The sequence below is a fragment of the Thalia democratica genome, chromosome 4 (genome assembly GCF_965202585.1).
Source record: "Thalia democratica chromosome 4, ktThaDemo2.hap1.1, whole genome shotgun sequence".
In the NCBI taxonomy this organism is placed as follows: domain Eukaryota; kingdom Metazoa; phylum Chordata; class Thaliacea; order Salpida; family Salpidae; genus Thalia; species Thalia democratica.
In genome coordinates, this window is record NC_139168.1 from 39631299 (window position 1) to 39639083 (window position 7785).

Sequence of the window (7785 nt, forward strand, 5' to 3'; positions counted from 1 at the left end):
AAAAATCTGGAAAAAAAACTTGTATTTGAGAATTTTTGATAAGCCTGAATTTCAAACAATTTTTACATGTAAAGTAATGAAGTTTCCAAAATATTTTTTATGAAGTCAAAATTTACCAAATAAATATTTTTTTATTAAAAAATATATTAAAGTAGCTTAACAGTATTTTTTAATATTGATATACTTTTTAAGACATTTTTTAACTTTAATCAAACTTTATACTAAAAATAAAAGAAGGAATGTACTTCCAAAAACTTTGTATTGGTGCATTGCACCTTTACTTGTAAAATTTCACCGGTTGTTGTGCTTCGCGTTGGAACTAAACCAAGAAATTCTACTAAAATGTCTAAGTTAAAAAAAATCTATAATAAAAATTCTCAGATGAGCAAAGGTTTTTCTATCAGTGCTCTCATGTTAACAGATTGATTAAAGTCTAAATTTGATTTATTCGACTTTGTAACCTTAATGCATTTCCTAAACACGACTTCTTGTTGTCATTGAAGAAAAAAGTTTTTCATTACCGCCAACATAAATTCTTTAAAAAAGTTTTCAATTATAAACGGTATCTCATTTTAAGTAATAAATTTTGCTACTTTATAACTTGCCTTAATAGTTTTTTCTGATCATTCTGTAGTTACTGAAGATAATCATGTGCTTGTTGGAACTGACTTTGGTGATTTGTTTTTTTATCGTTTCTCGCAATAACTCCTAACTAACGGCTTTTTATTCTTGTAGCTCGTCCTATATTTTACTAGCACTATTTTTAAATGCAATACTTTCATTGCAGGTAAAGAATTGCTAGAATGCTTAATAAAAAATAAGTTTTTCTACTTCACTAATGACCCAATAAAATTTTATACTTTTGTTAAATTTCTTTAAGAAACTTAATTGTCCAATCCAGCTGACTTATATTTTTTTGGCATGTAATTTACTTACTGTTAATAACCTTCGTAATTTCTTTATGTTGTGAACTTTATTTTAACTGGGTTGCTACACAATCAGGCTATTTTAAAAGCTTGAAAACTCAGGTGTGTGTGAAACTTTTATTTCAAACACCTTAAAGAAATGTTCCAATTCTCAGAATAGTTTTTATGACTGTAGTGTAATATACTAATTGTAGTTTTTTCTTGTTTTCTTACTATTTGTGTACTTTTTGATAATGATGATATTTTAAATAGGTATTTAAGCTTGATTAACAGCTATTTATTAGCTCTTTCAACTTTTAATAAACTTAGGCTGGTTTGATACAACTCAGACATTTTTGCTTTTTAAATGGCAACCATGTAAAAGACTAATTACTAATAAAATATTTTATTAAAGTATTCCAGAACTTGTTTTAGCTTTCTGGAATACAAAAAGGTACTAGTTTTATTAAGTTAACTAATTACTAAATTTTTTAATGAGTGTAAATTATTTACCACGCAAAAACTTTTTTTAAAGTAAATATTCTTAGAACTATGAAAAAAGGTAACTAATATAACAAATGTACAAAAGTGACCCATAAATTGTCTTTCAAGTTAGGTTTTTATAGAAAGTTAGGTTGTAGATAAAATAAAATAAATATTAAGTTTAACTTATTAAGTGCTTATGAAAGTACATAGTTTATTAACACTTATGTATATTAGTCAACGTAAATTATATTCTAAAAATTATTAATTTAAATAGGCATTCTATGTATATCTAAAAGTCTTTTAAAATAATAAGTTGAATAAAAGTAAAACTTTTCTCTAGTGTGACTAAAACTAAAACCAAAAGATTTTTCAAATGTCACTAAAACTAAAACTGCGGCCCGCGAAGACTTTGGAGACTTGAAATTTGGCCCACGACCACCAACTGCCTGCCGACCCCTGTTGTAAAGTAAACGAAATATATAAAATCATTATTAGTATTTTCTCCGGAAAATTTTTGTCGAGACCTCTTGTGTTAAAAGAATACTCTTAACATATAATATTTTAATAGTTAAACAAAAAATAAATACAAACTATTAGTATAACAATTTTATAATATAATGAAGACGTCGTTGAATATTTATAAGCGAGTTTTTAACTAAATTAAACAATTAAAGCGGATAATTAAGTTAAAAGTTCATTTTTAAGAGTTTTATAAATAAAAATAATTAAATAACTTTTTGAAATAATCTATTGCTTAGCTATTTGCGTAAAAGTTTAAATTTTAATATGAAAAATATAAAAAAGGAACATCTTAAATTTTACTTGAATAAAAAAAAAGCAATATTAATTTTTTTAAAGGTTTATTAACAAAGTTTATTGAAAGTAATAATAAGAACAATAGAAAAATTTTAAAATAAGGCTTTTTAAAACTTTGTTAATAACTATTGTAACTCGTATAAATCAGATACTATTTTCAATAAAAAAAATTAAAAACCAAGTTTATGCAAAACTATGATACTTACTAATATCAATTTTGTTTAAAGATGAAAACTTAAAAAAAAAGCTCAATTCGTAAATTTAAAGATATTTGAAAATATTATGATTTCAGTTAAAAAAAAATTAGAAATGAAAAACTAAACACAATAAGTGACGAACATATATATTTATTTAAAAGAGATTTGTAAAGTCGATATAAATATAAGTTATCAGTTGGAATGGAACATTTATTTACCTGTACGAATAATTGCCAGTATTTTAGTATGACGTAAATCTAGCGGTTGTAAAGTGTACAAGTTTTTAAACTTGTAACGTCAAGAGTTTAGCTTAGAAAAATTAGATTAAAAAGTAAAAATTTAAAGAATGCTTGATTTGATTGTGCTTAAATTATAACAGTTCGCATTGAGATAAAATGAGTTTAAAGAAAATGCTAGAACTGTTTTAAAACAGTTAGTCTGACAAGTAAGGAACCAACTTGAAGAAGCGTTACCAAATTTTTGTTTAAAAATGTTGTTTTAAATTGACTTAAACTTTAAAATAGAATGTTTATTACATTAGTAGTTGTAAACTAATTCAATTTTATTTCAGTTAGAATAAAAACAAACATGCATTACAAATAAAGATCTAATTAATTTTATAGTTTATTAGTATTTAGTTATTTAGATGGACATCTCTAAAACCTTTTAGAATTTATAAAATTCTCCTTTAGTAGAAAAAAATACTTATAAATTTTTCCTGTCATTATTTTTAAACAACGTATTATCACTTAAGTTTTAGTACCTCAACTAATTAAAAACTTAATGTTTACCTTTACAAAAATTTAACAAAAATTTTACTGGTAATAGAGACAAGTACAAGTACTTTTAATAGACAATTTTTTTTAATTAGGTTGAGGTTTTTTAACTTTCCTACGGTAAATTACATCTTACATATAGATAACAACTTGAATAATGTTTTATAATCAAAACACTAACTTTTTATATCTCATGACTAAATTGATTTAGATTTGTTATTTATTAAGATTTTCTGTTACTAATACTATTTTTAATTTATTTAACTAATTTATTCCATGTTTATTTTTTGATTGGCTTATTTTTTCTGAAAGAAACCAAATCCTTTAAATTGTTGTTAAAACTGTACAAACTAAAAGTTTTAGTTTAAAACTATATAAGTAAAAACATTTTACTAAAATTAATTTAAATTTCAAATGGAAGCCTTATTTTAAGCGGGTTTTTGCACCTGCCGTATAACGGGTGACTTTTGAACCTCAACAAATTAATTTTGTACTTAAATTCTTAAAACATTATCTTTGTTTTATGATAATATTTGGTCAGAAGGATCGATTTAACTTTTGGAATACCTTGATCATTGTTCTAGTACTTAAATACTTAGTGTTGTGTAGAGTAAACACTAAAGGATAGGCAATGTAGAACAAGTTCTTATTACAAAATAAACCTTTTTTTTTTGTGAATAAGTCTAGAAAATTTGTAATTATTACAAAATACGGATATAGTTTTTAAGGCTCATCATGTAAAGTTTGTCAGCAGAATGTTTAAATTTATTTCTCAAAGTTAAATAAAGTTCTTATTTTCTTACGAGCTTTAAAAAAGTCTAACTCGTATAAAGTTTAGGATTTATTAAAACTAGTGTTTCTATGTCTATATTGCAACACAAGAAGTATCATTTTATTGAAAAAGACATGGTTAGCTCTCAGAAACTCGAGTTTTAATATACTTAAATTTCCTCAATTTTTTTCTGCAGCAACCATTCTAAAATAAGTGAAAAAGTAAGAATATTTTCGTAACTTAATAATTTAAATAAATTACTCTTTCTTTATTTTTTTCTAAAATGTTTTACATACAAGGTGTACTTTAAATGATTTAACTAAAATAACTATTTTTTTTTAGTGAGGGTTTATTGTATTGGTTTTAGAGCTTATAATAAAAAGCGGTATATTTTGGCTTTTTAAAATCTAAAGTGACATATCTCATAAACATAACGGCTAATAATATTACATTATTTTGTATTTAAATACTTTTTATTTAATAAACTTTTATATGAGTGTACTTGTTAATTATATAAACTTAATAACTTCTGGGATATAGCCCTTTTTCAGTTTTATTCTCTAATTAGGGTCTTTTTGCTCGGTCAAAAACATTTTACTTATAGAAAATTTCAATTAAGATTTTTTTAACTAAAATTGTTTAAATACTAAAAATGCTAGTTTTTAACCTTTTTAAATATGTTAAAAATAAAAATAAAAACCCAAAGACTCTATAAATGTGTCTCAGCTATGTTTAAAAAGTATATATCAACTAATTAAATCTTTTAATTTAATGAAAGTAGATATTTGACAGTTTTCAGATTTTATAAAATCACAAACAAAAAGTATATCTATTAAAAAGAATCATTGAGCTTAAAGCTTTTTATTTTAAAGGTTACTAAACTAAATATTAAACAGGTTTAAAGTATAAAATCACATTAAAACAAAAGTAATCAAAAAAATGTTTGTAAGATTGGAAAACCACTCGTTAAAATATAAGTTAAAGTAGAAAAATACATTTAATGTGGAAAAACTGAAAAGTTTTTTAATTGTTATTTTGTAAAGTAACTTATCTATTTTAAAAAGTTTAATTAGATGAGCTACACATATTTTTTTTGAATAATTTGTTAGAAAAAAAGTTCTACTTTTTTAATCTACCGTCGTGAACTGTACACAGCACCTTGTTCAAAAATAAAATTTGTGAATAGTTAATAAAATACCGTTTGTTTTATTTTAAAATTTTGTGCTCGACTAGTTTTTTGCTATACATTTATCACCACAATGATAAATATATTACACCGTACTTACTACATTTATTCGAAATATCGCCTTGAAATTAAAAAAAAAAACAACAAATATTTACTAAAAGCATATTTTTTAATGGATTTGCACAAAAAGGTTGCAGGAATTCTAGATTGAGAATCTAAATATTAAATAAATATTTTTATTGTTTTAACTGTAAATATTTTGCTTGAGTCATTTAGTGTGAATTTGTCATAAAAATCTAGCAAGTATGCTGCACTTCACAGCACATCAGACATGCTAGGTTCACATCAGACATGCTAGGTCACAGCATAGGACAATGACATAAAAGGTATCCAAATGGTTTGCGACTCGATAACCGAGAGAAACAAAATTACAAAAATTACTCGGGAATAACATTTAAAGTTAAAGCAATTTAATTTTTTAAAAGCATTCATGGTCAGTCGGCATAGCAATTCATTAGTATTTAGGCAACCCTACTGCACAGTGTTTAGCTGTTTAAATGTAGGAAACAACTGCTTTGAAAGATGAAGAAGATAAAGTTTAGGAGTAGCTTCAAAAATCCCGCGACAGTTTTGCATATCTGCTGAGTCAGCAGAAAAAAAAACTTTTTTTTTCTATACTATACCCTGAAATTTAACTGGTTTACCAAAACATATAAATTTTTTTTTAAACAAATTGAAAACTAAATTATGCAGGCTCAGCAAGAATGAAAGTTAATTGCAGGTTTTTAAGGCTATTCGAACTTAAAATATTTACTACAGATCAAAAAACTAAAAAAAAATATAAGGTCAATCAATCTCAGCTCGATATATTCAAATTGGTCGAAGGTATTACAATTACTATAAAAAAGTTTTATTTAAGGGGACTTTTAAAATTTTGTGTCTTTAAATTCAAATATTATACATATTATCTGTGAACACTGTTATTTTTAAAATAAGTCAATGAATAACTATTTATATTGTTTTAAATTTATTTAAAGGAAATATATTGATAAAGTTTAAACTTAAAAATGTCGATTAAAGTACTAAATAAAGTATTTACACAAAACTAGAAGTCCTTTATAGTGTAATTTTTTGACAAACTGCTTGCTTACTTTGTTGTGGACAAGACGTTAAAAGGTACTGGTGGTGTGCGACTCGATAACAATCGAGTTGCCAGGTCTTAGTGCACCAGGTCTCAGAGCCATATATTTTGCAGTTTTTTTTATTGTCTTTTATCTAAAAAGATAAAGAAAGAAAGAAAATTTGAATGCTCACAACTAAGGTCAATGATTGGTGTGGAGAAAGAACTTTTGGTCATCGCGCTGGCATTGTTTGCTTGTAACTAATACTTAGCTGACTTTTAAAAAATAATGAAAAAATAAAAATAAAAACAAAAATAAAAACAAAAATAAAAACTCAAAAAGTAGTATATACATACTACTTACTGTATATTGAACCAAAGTGTGCTCACTTGAAGTTTAGCATAACCAAAAATTTTAAGTTTAAAAATTGTAAGCACCCTTTTTAACCCATTACTGCAACTATTGACCATGGAAGCCATAGTCTACCACTGTCTCCATACAGTCTCCTCCCCTAAATTTAAATTTTTATGATCATATACATTCAAATTTTTCTTGTTACCCTCTCTACAAGAGCTACCACAAAAAATGCAACAGATATCTCAAAATGAAATAAGAGGGGAGAATTGGTAATGTCAGTATACATAAAATATTTAGTATAATCATAATACCGTAAGAGCACCATATATTTTCAAATAGTGTCTATAAATTTTTAGTATATGTGATTGTAGGTAGGTAAAAATTTGAAACTATTTAAAATTTGTTTAACTGTTTTATAAATTTTTAAACAATTCAGTTTTAATCAATTAAATCTAGCACTAGTAATTAATTGAATTTGTTTAAACTACATAAAATAAAATCACTCCTAATATTGAACAGCTAAACTTAGAAAATGAAAATAATAAATCTTTACAAATATTCTGAAAATATGTATAATAATAAAAGTATTTTAAGTGAGTTAAAAAACTGTTCATAAACATAAAACTAAATTTTGACAAATAAAATTAAATAACCAAAATAACTAAAAAATATGAAGTTTATACACCTAAATTTAGAATCTGTACCTTCTGGAACAGAAAACACTTAAGATCTAGTAAATAAAGCTAGTGCCATTGTCCAAGTATTCAAAAGGCAACATTCTTATACTAAACAAAGGGGCTTGAAGTAAAAAAAAAATAGTTTTTACAAATCAATCAATAAGACAAAGTTACATTGAAAATCCTTAGGTGTTTCTTGTGGCAGTGATCACAATGTTGGATTGTTAGTGTGATTTTTTAATTTTAGTGCTGGTGAACACTTGCTTGGTATTTAAGCTTCCCACTTTTTGTTATTTTAAGTGTTGAAATTTTAGCCTTGTGAGTGTTCTCTGAATGGTGTTTCACCAAAGTTTTTTCAATGTTTAAAAAATGTTTTTTATTTATTTAGTTTTTGGATAATTGAGGGCATAGGGGTGTGGGGGTCCACCTTGATTTTTACAAGTTATTATTATTTTGTAGAGTTTAATTTGATCTATCAGATATTTTTAACCG